General features: G+C 41.4%; 1 pseudogene; it reads right to left on the reverse strand.

Moving 5' to 3' along the window:
• Window positions 1–12,973: 12,973 nt before the first annotated feature.
• LOC103295942 (actin, cytoplasmic 2-like) lies at window positions 12,974–13,955 on the reverse strand (annotated as a pseudogene).
• Between the last annotated feature and the right edge of the window lie 7,541 nt (window positions 13,956–21,496).

Here is a 21,496-nt window from a genome sequence, read left to right on the forward strand (position 1 = left end):
TTTTCTTATAAAAATTATGACATGATAATTATCAGTGAAACTGAAATTTAAAAAAAAATACAGGTTTCATGGAATCCATAAAAGTGAAATTAAAAAAACAGCTAAGCTATTAAGAAATAAAGATCTGAGCAAGTAAATCCCTCAAAAGAGGTTTTGAAGAAGGCCTTGACTGTTTTGCAAAGATAACTTCTCTTAATGAGCACGCTACAAGAGTCAATCAAGTGAGAGTAAAGTGCACATTTGTGCTACTTCATAACTTATTAGAAAAATTAACCCCTCAAGAAACCTTTATTTTTTTGTGCACCTAAGAATTAATACAATCATATGCAAACTTTAACCTACATGTTGTTAATTAAGAAATAAAATAAGTTTACTTTTATAATTGACACATTAACATCTTAGCATTCTTTCAGTATAAAAACATACAAAAACTCCCCCCCAAAATTCCTGTATTCCCTGTCATTTCTATCACTCATATTACAAACTTAGCTAATTAAGGCTGCAGTTGGCTTCTGTCTGCTTATTACACAGTTGGACATGTATCCTTTATTACAAGGCTAGTACAACTTTATTTTCTGCTCTGTGGTTGAACTGGCTGTGTTTGTCACTTCTAGTAGTTGGACCCTTAACTATAAAGAACTATAGGGATACTTGGCCCAAACCTCCAAGTACCTCAACAAAATCCAGAACCCGATGAAATATCCTACTAGATTAGATTAGGACTGATCCCATATTTAAGAAACTTGCAAACTAAATCAATGGATGGTCCTCTCAGAAGGCCATCCATGTTAAAGCTTTAGATGATTCTCACTTGGTCACTTTTCAGAGCCAACAAAATTCCTGTTGTGCTTCACAAAAAAATTCTTTTCTTTTTTTTTTTTAACTTAACAGATTGTCTTGGTTCCAGATAGCTTTATTGCAGTTCCCTGACCTGCCATCAGTTTGGAACCAGCTCCTACAAACCTCCATTTTATAGATGGGGGAACTCAGGCTCAGAAAAATTAAATACTCTTTTCAAGGTCACTAACTTAATAAATGCCAGAGCTGAGATTTGAACCATGGAAGCTTGATTCCAGAGCCTACCTGTGTCACCATTCAGTGATATTTACTCTATTAGCATGAAAGTACCAGGCAAAATAGGAAAGAAGGCTAGTACTCTCACATGCCACTAAGTGGGAGATTTAACAATGATGAAAGTCATGAGCGGAGCAGGAATGATAGTCCGGATACTAAATATTACTGAGCTGAAAATCTCAGGTGCCAGGCCACAGGTAAAACTTGAGAAAACAAGTCCTGTGGGCTAGAACCTTGCTCCCAGGGTGACCTTTTCCTTCCCTAGCATGTTATTGTGGTTTTGACACCCCCAACCCCTTGAGAAGGATCAAGGGGAATTTTGGGTAACAGGTAGGATGGCAAACCCCAAAAGAGCCTTATATGGGAAGCTACTCCCCAACAAGGAGAGAAGGTGATGGGACAAAACCAAATGGGACAGACGAAGAAGGAAGCAGTCTCTCCAGGCTAAGAGCCTTTGCCAACCACTCCAGAACAGCTCTCTTAAGAGCCTGCTGGAATCTCCTCTTCAAGTGTACTTTCACTTTGCATGCCAATTAAACTTCCTCTTGTGCTAGAGTTCTTGAGTTCTTGGTTCTGAATTCTGTGTGTGTGTGTGTGTGTGTGTGTGTGTGTGTGTGTGTAACTCAAGAACTGAGAGTCCACATCACCCGTAACAAAATTTGAATCTCACAAAAAACTGCCTGCAGGACCTACACATGAAGATTAACTCAGTTATATAGAAATTTAAAAATTTAAATCCCCGGAAATTCCTTCCCAAATAAAGGCTGCTAAAAACCTTACATAAGAAAAACAATGTGATCTGGTGTTTAAAGCTAGACTTAAACAAATAAAAATAAACAGCACAAAGTAAATAAATTAAAACAAATTTTGTTAACAAAATCTGGGTACTGCTTGTTGTTGTTGTTGTTGTTGTTGTTGTTAATCCTCACCTGAGGATATTTTTTCCATTGTTTTTCAGAGAGAGTGGAAGAGGGTGGGGGAGAGAGAGAGAAACATCGATGTGAGAGAGACATCAACCGGTGCCTCTCGGATGCCCCCTGACTGGGAGCAGGGAACGAACCTGCTACCCTTGACTGGGAATTGAACCCGAGACCCTTCAGGCCAAGGGCTGATGCTCTAACCACTGAGCAAAAACAGCTATGGCATGCATACTGATTTTAAATCTCCTCTAAGTATCAAGTCTTTTGGGCATCAGGAAATCTCCATACCTCTGTATATCCATATTAAATATATAGCGATAAATACTTGGCTACTCCATCTCAGTAACATTATGAGTACAAATTAATGAGTTTTAATCGTCAATATTCCTTGAAACCTTCAAAAAAAAGAATGTTACAGAACCCACCATTTGCTTAGTTTTAAGCACTCCTGCTATTTCTACACTCGATTGTATTATACTAGGATCTTTCTTGATCACTGCAAGTCATTGCTTATACTTTGACTATGTTGAATGTACAGTGAAATACAGAAGTGAATCCATCATTACTTAACACTAAATGAATTTTATCTTTAAGCAACTGAAAAGGTTCCATAAAAAAACCAACCCATGGAAAACTAGAACATTTTCTTAAAATCAAATACAACTGCTGTTTTATAATATAAAAATACATGTGAATTATTTTGTCCTCTGTTATATCATTTTTATAACTTTATTTTTAATGTTGACACTATTACATATATCCCCATTTTCCAGCCCTTTGCGTACCTCCATCTAGCTCCCACCCACCCCTGCCCTCTGGCCATCACCACACTGTTATCTGTATCTATGGGTTACGAATATATGTTCTTAATCCCTTGGATAATCCCTTCACCTTCTTTGATCCAGTCCCCCTATTTTTCCCTCCTCTCTGACAGCTGTCAGTGTGTTCCATGTATCCATACCTCTGTTTCTATTTTGTTCATTAGTTTATTTTGTTCATTAGATTCCACATATAAGTGAGATCATGTGACATTTGTCTTTCTCTAACTGGCTTCTTTTGTTTAGCATTATAATATTCAGGTCCATCGGTGCTGTCACAAAAGGTAAGAGTTACTCTGTTTTATGACTGAGTAGTATTCCATTTTGTAAATGTACCACAGCTTTTTTATTCATTCATCTACCGATGGGCGCTTGGGCTATTTCCAGATCTTGACTATTGTAAATAACACTGCTATGAACATAGATGGGCATGTTTTCTTTCAAATTGGTGTTTGGAGATTCTTGGGATATATTCCCAGAAGGGGAATCACTGGGTCAAAAGAAAGTTCCATTTTTAACTTTTTGAGGAAACTTAATACTGTTTTCCCCAGTGGCTGCACCAGTCTGCATTCCCACCAGCAGTACAAAGCGTTTCCTTTTCTCCACATATTTGCCAGAACTTGTTATTTGTTAATTTATTGATGACAGCCATTCTGGCAGGTGTGAGGTGATATCTCATTGTGGTTTCAATTTGCATCTCTCTAATGATTAGTGACATTGAGAATTTTTTTTCATATGTCTATTGGCCATCTCTATGCCCTCTTTGGAGAAGTGTCTACTGAGGGTTTTTTGCCCATTTCTTAATTGGATTATTTGTCTTCTGGTGTTGAATTGTATAAATTGTTTATATATTTTGGAAGTTAACCCCTTATCAGATATATCATTGGAAAATATATTCTCCCTTACAGTGGGTTCTCTTTTCATTTTCTTGGTTGTTTGTTTTGCTGGGCAGAAGCTTATGTAGTCCCATTTGTTTATTTTTTTCTTTGTTTCCCTTGCCCTAGGAGAAATATTGGTAGGGAAAATATTGCAATATAGCAAAAATATTGCTACAAGAGATGTCTGAGATCATACTACCAATGCTTTTTTCTAGAATTTTTATGGTTTCGTGACTTACATCTAAGTCTTTTAAACATTTTGAGTTTATTCTTATGTATGGTGTATGCTGGTGATCTAGTTCCTGTTTTTTGATTTTTGTTTTTGGCATGTACCTGTCTGATTTTCCCAGCACCATTTATTAAAGAGACTGTCTTTACTCCATTGTATGCTCTTCCTCCTTCACCAAATATTAACTGACCATAAGGGCATGGGTATGTTTCTGGGCTCTCTGTGCTGTTCAATTGTCCTATGTGCCTGTTCCTATGCCAGCACCAGGTTATTGGATTAAAATTGCCTTGTATTATAGGTTGATATCAGGTATTGTGATAGCTACAACTTTGTTCATTTTTCTCAAAATTGATGAGGCTATTTGGGATCTTTTTTGTTTCCATATAAAGCTTTGGAATATTGTTTCTAGATCTGAAATATACCACTGGTATTTTAATAGGAATTGTGTTGAATTTATAGGTTGCTTTGTGTAGTATATACATTTTAATTATGTTAATCCTTCCAATTCATGAACACAGTATACGCTTCCACTTAATTGTACCTTCCTCAATTTCTTTCTTCAATGTCCTGTAGTTTTATGAGTACATGTCTTTTACCTCTTTGGTTAAATTTGTTCCTAGGTGTGGCAAGATAGTTAGAAGCTAGGGAAATTCCTGGGCAAGTGGGATGGGGAAACTGAGACAAGAAAATTAAACAAGGCCAAACACTTGAGCAACTTACAGCCAGCTTGTGAATTGCAAGACCTTATCTCCCCTAACTAAGGACACTTGAGAACAAGTTTTATACCTTCCTCTCTAACCAGAAAATGCATACCTTGAATCACCCTGGCCTGGGAAAAATAGAGAACAAAGACTCAATTCATGCCATTGTGCCAGCTAAACCCAAGGACAGATGAAGTCGGGGAATAAATAACAAAAATCCATTAAAGACAGACAGACCTAAGATAACAGTAAAACAGACCAAAGAATAATCCCAAACTTCTACACACTCATTTCAATGCATCAGCATATTAAAACTGCACCTAATGAATATTGTCCCAAAACCTCCCCTAAGATTCTTGCCTGCAGAAAAGAAAAAGAAAAAAAAAAAAGGATACAAAGCCCTCAGAGCAAAGACTCAATGCTCTCGCTTTGGAGCACGCCCATTCCCCTTCCCAGGCAGGAACTATCTATTTCTAAGGGTCCCCATGAGACTTGCAACCAGGGGTAGCAGTGGGCAGCAGCAGCTCGACCCGGGCTCACCCCCTGATCCTGTCTCCAAGGCCCCCTTTTCCCTGACTTCCCACTGAGCTAACAGCAGTCCCGCCTTGACTCACTTCTTTCCAATAACATTGCTAGGGGGCCAAAGCAGAGCCCCGCCTGGGCTCTCCCTGTTGTTTCTTCTGCCTAATTCCTTCCTTTGTTTCACTGTCCCAGCTTTAATAAACATGCTCTCAAACCCGTGTTGTGAAATCTTTCCTGCGCAAAGTCAAGGACCCACACAGTACAGGCGTCTGAGGCAGATCTGCTTCAGGCTGGCCGGTCCAGTAACACTAGGCACCTTTTTTTTGTTGTAATAGTAAATGGATCATTTTCTTAGTTTCTCTTTTTGATGATTTATTATTGGTGTATAAAAATGCCACCAAATTCTGAATATTAATTTTATATCCTGCTGCATTTCCTAATTCATTTATTAGATCTAGTAGCTTTTTGGTTGAGTCTCTAGGGTTTTCTATGTACAATATCATGTCATCTGCGAAAATGACAGTTTTACTTCCTGCTTTCCAATTTGGATGCCTTTTACTTCTTTCTCTTGTCCGATTGCTGTGTCCAGAACTTCCAGCATTATGTTGAATAAAGATAATGAAAGCAGACATCCTGTCTTGTTACTGATCTTAGAGGAAGCACTTTTAATTTTTACCCAATCAGTGATGTTGGCTGTGGTTTTGTCATATATGGCCGTCATTACATAGAGGCATGTTCCCTCTATCCCCACGTTTCTGAGAATTCCTATCATAAAAGTGTGCTGGTTTTTACCAAATATTTTTCTGCATCTATTGATATGATCATGTGGTTTTTACCCTTCATTTTGTTTATGTGGTGTATCATGTTCATTGATTGGCAGATATTGTACCAACCTTGCATCCTCGGAATAAATCCAACTTGGTCATGGTGTGTTATATTATTTTTAATGTTACAGAATAATCATTAAATTTTTCCTTTTATTATTTCTCTAATATTTATGTGGCTTCAATGCCATTGTAATTAACCCAGTTATTGATTAATTAATAAGAAAGGAGCAAAGGGAAGGCATATAATATAAGCATGCAAGTTGTACAGCTTTGCCAGAAAGCTGCAGTTTAACACTCTCCAGGTCTGTTCCCTGCAGATCCCTAGGGAGAGGGATTAGATGAAGAAAGAATAGATGCATGCCCAATAAGGTCTCAATGACATAGGAAAGGTAATTATCTGTCAGTCACACCTGGGAGCAGGTCATTGGCCGGAATAGGTGTGGCCACTGCAAGGGCACAAAATCTGAGACACATTAGCTCCTGAAAAAAGGGAGTTCTCTCTTGGCCCTCTTGCTCTCTTGGGACTGTTGTTGCAGGGGGTGTGCTCTCACACTCTGGACATACCCACATGGCCCACTGCCACGTGGACCCCACACACAATGGACTGATGGATTGGGATTAGCCTGATTCTGTGCCAGACTCAACTCTACCATAGAAGAGAAACTCTAGGCACTGGCTTTGCTTCTAGCTCTGCTGAATCCCCAGCTGCACATTTTCTAGGACTGGTTTGAGGGAAATGGGACTTTGCAACACGAGGGATATAATTCTATGCAAATAAAAATCAACCATCCTTCTGTATGAATCTTAGAAAATTATTTTTCTCAAGATATTGTAACAATCCCACTTCCACTAGCAAAGGAGAAATTTCACCTGTGCAATTCTCCAATAACAGTTTCATCTCTACATGAGCCCTTGTTTTTTTATACATATATTTTAATCTGAAATGTTTCTTTTTTCACTGAATAGTTTTACTTGTGTCTCACTTTCCTTACCAGGTATTTCTTTTTGTTGACAGTATACTAAATATTCATAATCTCCAAAATGGTTTCATGAAGTTCCATTTCTTTATTTCTATCTTTTAAATTTTATATATAACTAGAGGCCCAGTGCACGGATTCGTGCACCGGTGGGGTCCCTCCTCATGGTCTGCGGGGATCAGGCTGAAACCAGCAGTCCAACATCCCCCGAGGGATGTAGTAGTGTGCAAAGTGGCAGGCAGCCAGAGAGGAGCCCAAGCCCGGGCGGGGCACTGTGCTGCTCCTGCTCAGCCCGCCCCACTGCACCTGCTGCCGCCACCACTCAGTAGGCTCGCTGTCGCTCTGAGGGCAATACTGGCGTGCCCATGACCAAGAAGCGGCTGTAGAAGCAGCTGCAGGCTCATGCCCAGTCAGTCCTGATGTCAGTCCCAATCCCGGTCCCAGTCCAGATGGGGGAGGGGCTCACGCTGCCGCAGCTGTGCTCACCAGCCATGAGCCTGGTGTCTGGTGCCCATCGGTCAGGTGAGTGGCACTCCCACTGTGGGAGCACACTGACCACCAGGGGCAGCTCCTGCATATAAACTTATATATAAATCTTAGAAGCCTAATTATTATATTCCTTTGAAGTTACCTTTTAGGGCTTTTGTTAAGTATAGCCTCAGCTGCCTGTCTAAAACTTAAATTTTTTTTCACATATAAGGAAACAAATTAAGATATCTAAGCTTTAGGATCTTCTTTTGCTGCTATAAAAGTTCCCTTAAAATTGTAGTTCTCCTCAATATTTGGTCCAGGATCAGTAGCATCAACATCCTCCAGGAATGTTTTAGAAATGTAAATGTTTGCTCCTCCAATCCACACCCATACCTATTGAATCAGAAACTGTAGAGGTGGGTTCCAGCAATTTTTTTTTTTTAATAAACCCTCTATTTTGAATCCAATGCAAGCTAAAATTTGAGAACTATTGCATCATAGGGATTTTTTTAAGGTCTTTTAGAACTTGAATGGTGTCTTTTCATCTTTATATTATTTCTATGAGTGTACTAGAGTGTCCTATACCAATCCTGGCACATAATGGGCACTTCATAAATATTCTTTGTATGAATGAATTCATTGATTAGCTAATAGTATCTAGGATTTGTTTGGTGTTGTCTTCTCCTGACTTCTCTCTTCTTCATATTTGTCATTCTCAAAATTGAGGTAATATTGTGAAGAGGCATTAAGTATGAATTGAACATGACTCTCATTGACCTGTGGCTGTTTACTCAGCACAATATTCTTATAGTGTTATTTTTAAATTTTCCATGATCAGTGGTTTTTTAGAATGCTTAAAATTAACTTGCATACCAAGCAAGAAAAGCACAAAGAAACTCTAAGATGCTGAAGTACCGAGGCCTGCGTAACATTTTTATCATCTTATTTACCTCCATAATTAAAAACAGAAAGCCTGTCATCAGGTAAACATTTAGCAGTTTCTCTCACATTGTACCCAAAATATAAAGCCAGGGAGATTAACCTTTATGTGCCAGGACTAATCTAGGACCCTCATGCAAATGACATAAACAAAGTGATATGTGAAACTATAGGTATAATTCTATGCTGCAGAAGTATACCTGAGAATTATAGAAAGAATGTAGTTGTAGGTGTTTTTTTTCACACACAAAAAAAATGTATCTTCAAGAAGCTATAAAAAATTACTTTATTCTGAATTTCATGAAATGATTATATATAATGTCAGGGTTGCTGAAATTCTGTATTCATCATCCTAAATTGGTGCTGTTATAATTAATGTTTATTTGGAAATCCTCAGAGGGGAACAGAAGATGTCTCCAGTTTTATAATGATCTGAGATTGTTCCCCATTGGCTACTCAAGCACCTTACCTAACACCTATGTAAATCAGATAATGCTAATGTGTGCATATTAATAAAGGTCAAACTTTATTGTTGTTGTTTTTTAAAGAAAGAAACTGATTTCTACCCAGCCAGCATGGCTCAGTGGTTGAGTGTTGACCTATAAACCAGGAGGTCATGGTTCCATTCCCAGTCAGGGCACATGCCTGAATTGTGGGCTCGATCCCCAGTGTGGGGCCTGTAGGGAGTGGCTGATTAGTGATGATTGTCTCTCATTACTGATGTTTCTGTCTCTCTCTCCTTCTCCTTTATCTGAAATCAATAAAAATATATTCAAAACAAAACAAAACTGATTTCTTCCTTTTGACAATATTAACAACAGATCCAAGCAAAACACTAAAGAATAGAAACCTCCTTCATCATACTTCCAGTGCTTCATCTTGTAGCCAGTGAAAAAGGATTTTTGCAGTGTCGCAAGAAAGTAATTTCAAAGGGCACATGCGTGGGAGACATTTAAGCAGAGTGACAAAATTTATTGGGATGAAGAGAAACACACCCTCTGGGATACTGAGGGGAAGCAGGCTCTAATAGCAACTGCTCCAAGATCCTTGATAATCCTTCATATATTTTCTTGGTTTTAGGGAATGAGCAGCCTTTCTTTCAAACTACCCAACATGATTCCAGGGTTTTCCTGGGCTTGTCCTGGACCCTCCCCCTAACCAATCCCTTTCCTGGACCTTCTACGGTTTCGTGCCCTTATCCAATCTCATTCTTTTCCAAAATGTTTCCAGGCTAAACTCTGCCCCTTTATGTCACCATTTTGGCTCCAAGTGTGCAAGACTCTAAGTTTTGCTGCATCATCTGTTTTCTACTGAGCATGCACTTACCTGCACTGTCTTGGCTTCTACTGTACATGTGCCTAGCAAAGGAATTTCCCTCGTGTTTTATCCCTCCTTTGGTAATCTCCGCTAACAGCAGGTAGCTGATTCTGCCTGACTCCTTTGGGGGTTAAGTACCCTTAGCGGAGGATGTGTCTGTCCCCTGAGGAGCCTGTGAACACTGTGGCTTCCTAGTGAATCGGCTTAATGTCTGCTTCCATTTTCTCTCTTCCTTAAGTAGCTACCTACGCTAATGAGCTCTCTTATTTTAAGATAATTTTGATTGCTGTTTCTAATAGTTTTTGTCTGATAGGTTGTGAAGAGCCTGTTGTAGTACAAAGAGCTTTTGTACTTGGATTCTGAAAACCTGGGTTTCAAACCTTTAGTTGCTATTAAAGCAATCACTTCTCCTTTGAACTGCAATTTGCACACTTTAAAGGAAAGATGATAGATTAGTATAAGTGATGCTTTAAAAAGTAAGTTGCTATGGCTGCTATTAAAAAAAATAACAAGTGTTGGCAAGGTTGTGGAAAATAGAAACCCTTGTACACTGTTGATGAGAATGTAAAATGGTGCAGACACAATGGAAAACAATATGGCAGTTCCTCAAAAAATTTAAATAGAATTACCATATGATCCGGCAATACTACTTCTCAATGTATACCCAGAAGAATCAAAAACAGTATTTCAAAGTTCTATTTGTACATTCATATACCTAAAAACATCATTTATAATAGAAAAAGATGGAAGCAACCCAAGGTCCATGGATGAATAAACAAACTGTGGTACTTATAATGGAATATTATTCAACCTTTAAAAGGGAGAAAATTTTAATACATGCTACGCATTAATTAACCTTGAGGACATTATACTAAGTGAAATAATCCAGTCACAAAACTACAAATGTTGTATACTTTTATTTATATGAAGTATCAAAAGCAATCAAACTCATTACAATAGAAAGTAGAATAATCATTGCCAGATGCTAAGGGGAGGAGGTGGAGAGTTCTTGTTCAATGAGGAAAGGGTTTCAGTTTTGCAAGATGAAGAAGTTCTGGAGATGGTTGCACAACAATGTGAATATACTTAACACTAATGAACTGTACACTGAAAAATAGTTAATAAATTAAAACAATGGGATAGCACTACACACTTATTAGAATGACCCATCTCCAGGACACTGACAACACTAGATGCTGCCGAGGATGTAGAACAACAGGAACTCTTATTCACTGCTGATGGGAATAAAAATGGTACAGCTGGATGTTTCTTACAAAACTAACGTTGTCTTATCATATAGACCCAGCAATTACAGTCCATACTCAAAGGAACTGAAAAACTTATATCCACACCAAAATCTGAACACAGATGTTTATAGCAGCTTTATTTATAACTAGAGGCCCGGTGCACGAAATTCGTGCAGGGGGAGGGGGGTGGTGTCCCTCAGCCCAACCTGAACCCTCTCCAATCTGGGACCCCTCGGACATCCCTCTCACAATCCGGGACAGCTGGCTCTCAACCGCTTGCCTGCCTGCCAGCCTGATCACCCCCTAACCACTCCCCTTGGCAGCCTGATCAACGCCTAACTGCTCCCCTGCTGACCTGGATGCCCCTAAGTGCCCTCCCCTGCCAGCCTGGTTGCCCCTAAGTGCCCTCCCTTGCCAGCCTGATTGCCCCTAACGGCCTCTGCCTTGGCCCCCACCACCGTGGCTTTGTCCGTAAGGACATCCAGATGGATGTCCAAAAGATGTCTGGTCTAATTAGCATATTACCCTTCTATTAGTATTTTATTAGTATAAATAACATATATGCCCCTAAAAAGTTATATTATTTTACATGCTTTAAATTATACAGTACATATTCAACCCTGTTTTTCTTTTTTTCTAAATATATCTTATTTATTTTTTTCACGGAGAGGAAGGGAGAGAAATAGAGAGTTAGAAACATCGATGAGAGAGAAACATCAATCAGCTGCCTCCTGCACACCCCCAACTGGGGATGTGCCCGCAACCAAGGTACATGACCTTGACCGGAATCTAACCTGGGACCCTTCAGTCCACAGACCAATGCTCTATCCACTAAGCCAAACTGGTTAGGGCCCCTACTTCTTTTTTTTTTCTTTTTAGATTATCCACATTTGTAGATATGGCATTAATTCATTTTTCCATTGATTTTTAGAGAGAGTGGAAGGGAGAGGGATAGAGAGAGAGAAACATCAATGTAGGAAACATCCCTTCAATTGCCTTCCTTAGGAGCCCTGACCAGGGATCCAACTTGAAACCCAGATATGTGCCAGGTATGTTCCCTGACCTGGAATCGAACCTGCAACCTTTCCATGCACAGGACCACGCTCACACTCAACCAACCTATCCACTTCAGCCTGGCTGTTATACAATTTCTGGAATTTTATTTCAATTAATTCTTGCAAAGTCTGTGGTTTAGGTAATATTCACATTTTGCTGATGAGAAAAAAAACACCAACCTCTTTGTTTTAAGACATTATTCTTCCTTCATTGCTGCATTTTCCTGCCAGCCCTAGAAAGGCTCTTTTTTTTTTTTTTTTTTACTGCAGCACTTTTATTTTCCTCACAATGACGTGTTGCTGGGGCCTAATGTTCTCACGTGACAGTAGAAAACCAAAATTTGTCATTTCTTCAAGAATTGCGTACAAAAACCTTACATAAATTAAAAGGATGAAGATTTACAGGTGGAAATGCAAACTGTTTTCCAACTCAAGGCAAGTAACAGCCCAGGTGTTCTGGCAGGAACATCAATTAAAAAAAGGAAAATGGGTCCCAACGCTCGGACCCTCCCAACCCCACCCCGTCGGATGGCAGGGCAGAATGGTAACAGTATCGGGGGCAGGGGGCAGGGCCATGCCAAACTCAAGAGCTCCTGGAAAGGGCAGCTCCCACAGGCCAGTGCCCCGCACACACGAGGCCCTGCGGGCTCCTGGGGCCACTGGGTTTCTCCTGCAGAAACGTTCCCGTCTCAGCCACCAAGTGGCCACGCTCACGCTCAACCAACCTATCCACTTCAGCCTATACAGGGGTTTAAATGGAAGGTATGTACAGGGCATCGAACAAGTGAACAGGTAACTTGAATACAGGTCAACATCAGCAACCAGGCCTACAATCCAGGCTGAGCTCCCATACAGGCTTCAAGGACAATTTCTTTTTAAGGCGCGTTCCGGTTTCGGGGCCGGCATGAGGTGTGCCTTTGCCAGGGCAAACGGAGACTCATCCACTCATGCAGCAAAGGCTACGCATCTGCCCGCAGTCCGTTTGGAAGCATTTGCGGTGGACAATGGAGGGGCCCGACTGGTCCTACTCCTGTTTGCTGATCCACATCTGCTGGAAGGTGGACAGCGAGGCCAGGATGGAGCCGCCCATCCACACCAAGTACTTGCGCTCCGGCGGGCCTGTGATCTTGATCTTCATTGTGCTGGAGGCCAGGGCCGTGATCTCCTTCTGCATCCTGTCCGCGATGCCCAGGTACTTGGTGGTTCCGCCAGACAGCACCGTGTTGGCGTAGAGGTCCGCAGGACTCCATGCCCAGGAAGGAGGGCTGGAAGAGCGCCTCTGGACACCGGAACCGCTGTTGCCGATGGTGATCACCTACCTGCGGGCAGCTCGTAGCTCTTCTCCAGGGAGGAGGAGGACGCAGCCCGTGGCCATCTCCTGTCCAAGCCCAGGGCGACGTAGCACAGCTTCTCCTTGACGGCGCGCACCATCTCCCGCTCCGCCCTGGTGGTGAAGCCGTAGCTCCTCTCCGTGAGGATCTTGGTGAGGTAGTCGGTCAGGTCCAGGCCCATTAGGTCCGGGCCTGCCAGGTCCAGATGCAGGATGGCGTAGGGGAGGGCGTAGGGGAGGGTCCCCAGAGTCCATGAGGATGCCTATGGTGTGGCCAGAGGTTTACAGGGACAGCACGGCCTGGATGGCCACGTACCTGGTGGGAATGTTGAGGGTCTCGAACATGATCTGGGTCATCTTCTCACGGTTGGCCTTGGGGTTCAGGGGGCCTCAGTCAGTAGCTCATTGTAGAAAGCATGATGCCAAATCTTCTCTACATCGTCCCAGTTGGTGACGATGCCGTGCTCGATGGGGTACTTGAGGGTCAGGATGCCACGCTTGCTCTGGGCCTCATCGCCCATGTAGCTGTCCTTCTGCCCCATGCCCATCATGACGCCCTGGTGCCGGGGGCGCCCGACGATGGACGGGAACATGGCCCAGGGGGCATCATCCCCAGCAAAGCCGGCCTTATACATGCCGGAGCCATTGTCGATGACGCCGCGGAGGTTATAGGGCTGCCCTGAAAGTCCTCTGCATGCCTCCAGTGTGCGGCAAACATGGCAGTGGACTCGGCGATGGAACTGCTATTTTTAGATACTTTTAAACACCCCAGCCCTGAGGTAAGACTTTGCTTCTTGATTCTGACTCTGCTTCTCGACTGTGGGACGCTTACAAAAAATTCTTAGGCATGCCTTGACTTTCCCTCTTGCCAGTGGCCTTAAATTCCCCATGTATACACTCCCTCGGCCCAGCTGGGTGTGGGCACCACTTCTGCGGAGAGCATCGGTGGCCAGGACATTTCTCTGCATTGTCTTAGGCTCCTGCGTCTTTGGTTGAGTTGGCTGCTCTGCTTGCTTTGCTCCCCTGCCCCCTTACCCCCATCAACTTTGGGCCTTGAAAACATCTTGGTTCTCAGGTTTAGCTCAAGTGGTGTTTGGGAGGGTTTCAGACTGCCTATGTTTGACAGCAGTTCCAGAGACCAAGAAGGTCAGATGGCTTCATGATTCCTAAATCCTTCTCCCAGGGCCTTTTTCTAACGGGAGTTAGGTTGCCCAGGTGTGACACCCATTCGGTTTAGGATTCACCCATTAAGACATGACATATTTGCACGGACATATTTGAATGGCTTTTGCGTGGAGGATACCTGCCAGGAGAGGAATCAGCAGTGAAAGGAACCAATGGTGGATTTGGAACCCCAGACAGAGAACCTCGCTCACTCCTTGCATGTCTCCCTCAGGGGCTGGCCTGGGCATGCAGGAGGCTTGGCTTCCTTAGTCGTCTAGCCATGAAGGAAGCCTAGTCTCCCACCCACTTCTGCTGGTTCCGTGGCTCCGGCAGACGCTGCCATATTTGTGGCCATGGGTACCGCCATATTTGTTGTGGAGTGCCTGTTAATTTGCATATTACCCTTTTATTAGATAGGATTTCTAAAACCTGAAAGCAAACAAAATGTCCTTCAATAGGTGGATGGGTAAACGATGGTACTCCCAGTAATGGAATATTTTTTTAGTGCTGAGAGAATAAACAAGTAATCTTTTCTGTCAAAGAACAGTTTAGACAGCTGCCATTTTGGCTCACGTGACTTGGCAGCCACCATGTTGACCACATGACTTGCAGCTCACCTGGGGGCCGCCATCTTGAAACAGCAAAGGCCAACCCCTCCCTTTGAATTAGCCAATCGCGAAAGACTGTGCACCTGAGCTCCAATCAAGAGTGAAGGACAGGTAACATGTGTCAGGGATTATAAAGCCGAGAAGACGGCCTGCTCAGTGTGTATGTGCTCCCAGGCCATGTGCTGTGCACCATCCTGCAGGAGTAAAGATATTTGCCTTGCTGCCTGGCTCCCGAGTATGTTTGTGTTCTACCAAGACCCCTGAATTTGGAGGCTCGCCTTATTTCTTACAGTGCAAAAGAAATTAGCTATCAAACCATGAAATGCATATTACTATATGAAAGAAGCCAGTCTGAAAAGGCTACATACTGTATGATTTCAACTATATGACATTCTGGAAAAGGCAAAACTATAGAGACAATAAAAAGATCAGTGGTTTCCAGAAACTAGTGGGAGGGAGAGAGGAGTAGGTGAAACACAAAGGATTTTTTATGGCAATGGAACTATTCTGTGTGATACTATAAATGTAATAAATGTCATTATAAATGATATTATAAGCTAGAATGTACAACATCAAGAGAAAAACCTAATGTAATTTATGAACTTTGAATGATAATGATGTATCTGTGTAGATTCATCAATTACAACAAATGAACCACACTGGGGTACGAGGGGGAATATTGATATTATTGGAGGAGGCTAGGCATGTGTAGGGGCAAGGGAACAGGGATATCTCTGTACCCTCATCTCAATGTTGCTGTGAATCTAATATTCCTTTAAAAATATATTTAAATTGATACATTTAAATAAGATAAATTTTATATTATGTGTATTTTATCACAATTAAAAATAAAATTAGTTGCCTTATAAAATTTAACTTCTGAAAATAAAGAATTCTGTACCAGTTTGCTATTTATATTCTTTGGTTTATTATCCCCAAAAATGTATAATAAAAATATAACGAAAGTATAGAGTTATAGATGTATTTATATCATTTATATGGAAAATTCAGTGTAGCCTTAAAATGTTACAACTCTGAAAAAAAAAAATGTTACAACTCTGTTTCTACTAAATTTATTCCCAGACTCTGCATTGGAGACATGAGCAAGCAGAGTATTTCTATGAAGAGAGAACATTTTCCCAATGGAAGAGGAGGGCTCAATTTCTGTTTACCAACCTAGTTATTTTGTCTGCCAGTCTGAGAGAGCACACAAAATATAGTACAGCACTCAGCATTGAAAACCACTGAGAACACAAGGTGGAGTGCAATTTTAAGAAGCAGGCCCCATACTATATAAAAAAGAAGTAATATGCAAATTGACCCTCACACCCTCACAAGATGGCTGCCTATGACCAGGCCAGCAGAGGGGTTAGTGAGGGACGACCAAATGACTGAATAAGTAGGCTGTGTAGGGTGACCAGGCCAGCAGGGGTGTTAGCGAGGGACGACCAAATGACTGAACAAGTAGGTTGTGTAGGGTGACCAGGCCAGCAGGGCGGGGGAGCAGTTGTGGGCAATCGGGCCAGTAGGGGAGGGCAGTTGGGGACAATCAGGCTGGCAGGGGAGCAGTTCAGCGTCAATCAGGCTGGCAGGGGAGTGGTTAGGGGGCGTTCAGGCTAGCAGCCAGAAGCGGTTAGGGGCAATCAGGCAGGCAAGAGGTTAGGAGCCAGCAGTTGTGGATTGTGAAAGGGATGTCCAACTGCCAGTTTAGATCCTGTGAGATCGGGCCTAAACTGGCAGTAGGACATCCTCTGAGTGGTCCCAGATTGGAGAGGGTGCAGGCCAGGCTGAGGGACAAACTCCCCCCCGCCCGTGCACGAATTTCGTGCACCATGCCACTAGTGATTATATATGAGTGACAAGAAGCCTGATGCACGAAGATTCATGCTAGAATGGGCCTTCCTTTCCCTGGCTGCCTGCAACGCCTTTCCACTCTGGAGCCGCCTCTTTCTGCTCTGGCCCTGCCTTCCCACACTGCCCAGAAGCCCTGAGCAGCTGGGGCGGTGTGGAACACCTGCGTCATCACCATGGCGACGACGCAAGCATCCCGCCCCACCCCCAGTCACTTGGTGCCTGAGTATGCAAATTAACCTGCCATCTTTGTTGGGTTAATTTGCATACTCACTCCTGGTTGTCTGGTGGGTGTCACAAAGGTACGGTCAATTTACATCTATCTCTTTTATTAGTGTAGATTATTTGCCCCAGCACTCTTCTTCACTCTCCCCTCAAATTCCCTTCCTTTTCTCCAGAATCTAGAGGGAAAGTTTCATGAATACAAAAACCAAGATTGAGGGAATGATTTTTACTCAAGGCCCCAGTGGCAACCACTGACATTTCAGTCCTTCTCTAGAGAATTCAACAAGACAGCCAGTTGGAAGTAATGTTTTTGGTGGTTTGTTTTCCTTTTTTGCCCTCCTGACCATAAAGAGAAAACCAAGGTAGTAAGTAGGGCTGTTTCCCTTTAATCAAAGATGGGCTAAACTATAAAGGAAGTCAAATGTCTCTTCAGAGGACTCATACATCACTAACCAACACAATCTCTGCCATTAACACCTTCTTTGTGTTGGCCTTACTTTCAGAAGGGACCTCTTCACTACTCCATGTGCTCTGAATACAAACACACCAGGTTCTTAACCTTAGCTACCTCCCTTTATCATCCCTCTGACATCAAAAGCTTTTTCTGCACTCTCTCAGACTGATGACAAGCTAGCTGAACTGCCCTACTGGTCGATAGTAGGTTTTGATGGTTGGTTATGATTTATCTCCAGAATAATTTCTATTTGAGAATAACATTCAATGCTCAAACATAAAGTATTCTTAAATCTAAGGTGAACATCCCAGGCACTGTATTATATTTGCCAAATTAAAAGGACAGTCTTTTTTAGTGCCTTTTAAGTCATGTCAAGTGATTAGCTGCCTGCTCTGCTAGCAAAGAGCTGTCTTTGTTCTCTCAACTTTGCTAATGCAATTTTTCATACAATAGCTATTTACTAAGCCCATGGTAAGTATAGGGCACTGACATGGGTTCTTCAAGCATTTCTTTGGCAGCCCTACATGAAGCCTTTCACTAAAATGCCTATAAAGGCACAGAAAGAAGAAAGAAACTTGCCACCACAGTGATAATTACGATGGAAGCCAGCCTAACTCTAGTGTTTGGGAAAACATAATATTGGATTAGCATTATGCAGAGAGAGCTGGATAGAGACATCTCAATGATAATCACATACCATTTCCCTGCTTCAGCCTTTGAAACAGATATCTGGAATAAAAGGGAGTAGGGGTTAATAATTAGTACATTGCTCTTAAACCATAGATGCCAACATAGAGTTTAGAGTTCAGTAAAGATTTTGCACAAGTAATTATGATTTATGATAAAAATTGTTTTCCCATTCAATGTTGCCTTGTCTCCACATGGGTCTGCTCATTCAGGCTCCTACAGAGTTCATATGTCTCTGGGTTTAAAATATAATTGAACAGGCTTTGATTTCCTAGTTTAAAACTATGTTGCTTATTTAATCCTTTAAAATTAAATAATAAATTTAACACATACTTTTCAAATTTGCATAGATAATTGTCTCACTTATGCCGTCTCTTTTTCAGTAACAGTGTTTCATGGCTGACTCACATCGAGTTTAATGTATGCTAACACTCCCAGAGCCTACACATTTCTTTTCCAGCATTACCACTAAATATTCTACACCTATAACTGATTTTTATTGGTATCTGCCAGTCTTAGATTTTTAAAATAGTATCTGAAGTCTAGAGCATTTGAAGAATCAATACAATTCAAGTAAATTTGTCTTTTAAAGGAGAACACCTCAAAAGTGTGATGTAAGTAAAAAACAAAAGCTGACTCTATTCTCAAACAAAATTCCACATATAAAAAATAGTCTTTAACTGAACACACTGGAAACTAACAATTACCGAAGGTGACAGAAAACTGGCATGGAAATTTCTTGAATTATTCCATTTGGAGAAAAGAAAACAGAAGACAGACAATTACAGATTTAAAATAGAAGGGATTATTCTAAAATGTATACCAAACAGCAAATTTGTCCAAAAATTTATTCTTAATTATAGATTTTAAAAAAATGAATTGTTATTTAATCACTGATCAATACAGGGAGAAGAATAGAAAATTTCTTGAATTTGAGGATGGTTTTTGTTTGTTTTGGGTCCTTGCTTTAACCAGTATTCTACTTCTCCAATTCAAATGTATCCACAAATAAACAGAATGCAAAGAAAAGGCATATGAAGGGAGGCCTAAACTTAAAATGACATAAGAATAAAACAGAAACATATAACTGAGTAATTTAGGCATAGCCATGTTTAAAAGCAACAATTTTGTAAAAGATGATAAACCAGTATATTTGTACAAAGAACTAAATGTTCAATAGCTAACTTTAAAAAAAATAATATTGTGGAAAATCTTCAGTTTTACAGCACTATGCCCTTTATTAAATACTAGAGGCCCATTGCACAAAGAGATTCGTGCAATAGGCCTTCATTCCCTTGGCTTTCAGCACTGGTTTTCCTCTGGCACCCGGGACCCAGACCTTCGCTCTGGCCAGAGTCTGTATCTTCATCTTCGCTGCAGACTCAGGCCAGAGTCTGCCATCTTGGACTTTGCTGCAGACTCCAGCATCTGCAGTGTTCATTTTTGCTATGCCAGAGTGCCGCTCCTGTAGATCCCTTCACCCCCCACCCTCCCTCTCATAGCAGGCGTCCTGCCCTGTCCGGCCACTCAGCACCTGGAGCAGCTGGGCGGCGCCATTTTTGTCCTTCTAATTTGCATATTACCTCCAGATTGGCTGGTGGGCATAGCGGAGTGATGGGCAATTTGCATGTTTCTCTTTTATTAGTGTAGATTATGTGCCATATCCCATATGTAAGTCTGACCTACCTTTTTGCACAAGATAGCCCATGAAAATGCTAGAAAAGCTAAATGTCAGGATTATGCAGAGCCAAAATTAGTTGAGCATGGTAAAGTATGAAAATATATACCCCAAACTGATATCCTCTAACAGTGGGGAAAGAGAAGAATTATGTTTTATATCATGTATTTCCTTTTTAAACTTCTTTGTTTAAATTGGAACTTCTGACCAGATGTCAAATAATGCTGCTTTTCAGTTCAAGCAATTTCTGACTTAGAGAAACAACATTTACTAATGATTCACTAATTCCTTTCCCTGACTCCTATCTCTGCCCCTTCTCCCATCATTTGGACCCTCCCCCCCCACCACCTACACACACACACACACACACGTACACAAGTTCTAGAACTATTGCTAGGTGGGCTATTGTGACGCATAAAAAAGGAGGAATACAGATAGGTGGATATCTTTAGAAAATCTGGATATTCAGAAAGGTGAATAAGGAAAAGTTGTGAACAGACCCTGAATCCAGATTCCTAAACAGAGCTTCTTGCTTAAATATTGTCCTGCAAGCCCCAAAGATTTCCTGGTTTATTTAGGGTTTTTACACTTCAGTTATTATACGATAAAATGTTACCAAAAAGATTATCCTTTGGCTTACATATTTCTTTAAAATACAAAATATCTCTTGTGAGAGTAAAGTACTATCCACTATTCACACAATAGTAAATTTTAGTTTAATTTCATGTCCTCATAACAGCCAGCCAGAAATAGGCTTGCTGAAAAGAGGTAAAAACATATCATTTATAAGTATAAGGTGACAAGATGTTGAACTGTAGAGGATTTGGTACAGTAGAAAACATGTAAGTCTGGGAACTATGAAAGGGTTTCAGAAGTACCAATGGGTCATAAAGGAAGGTGGCAGACACCACAAATACTGTGGGATACTAACAAAAAGCACCCAGTGAGAAAGTATAATCTCCTTTTGTTCCCTTCACATTCTTCTCTTCTTTCCTCTCCTGCCTTCTTTTTACTTCAAATACTAGAGCAAATATTAGTATCACAATTGAGTTATTTGTAATGCCCTAAATTAACTTTGGTTGAAGGCTCCCTCCTCCATCTCCCCACCTGCAATGATGACCTCCAACCTCCTACCCCCAATCCCACCACACCCACCTCCCGTAGCCTAACACACAACCATTTGTCTACTGCCCAGGATAAGGCTTGAGAAACAGTTTATGGAAGTCTGCTGGATGGAAACACATTTTGTTAATGCTATTTCTATAGACTGAATGTTTGTGTCCCCACAAATTCATATGTTGTAACCTTATCTCCGATGTGATAATATTTGTAGATGGGGCTTTGGAGAGGTGATTAGGTCATGAATAACATTATAAAAGGGACCCCATATTACTTCCCACATGTCCCCTGCCCCCTTGTCAGGTTATCCGAAGAAGAAGGCTATCTATGAACCAGGAGGCAGGCCAGCACTTAGACACCAAATCTGCCAGCACCTTGATCTTGGACTTCCCAGCCTCCAGAACT

The sequence above is a fragment of the Eptesicus fuscus genome, chromosome 14 (assembly GCF_027574615.1).
Source record: "Eptesicus fuscus isolate TK198812 chromosome 14, DD_ASM_mEF_20220401, whole genome shotgun sequence".
NCBI classification, from domain to species: domain Eukaryota; kingdom Metazoa; phylum Chordata; class Mammalia; order Chiroptera; family Vespertilionidae; genus Eptesicus; species Eptesicus fuscus.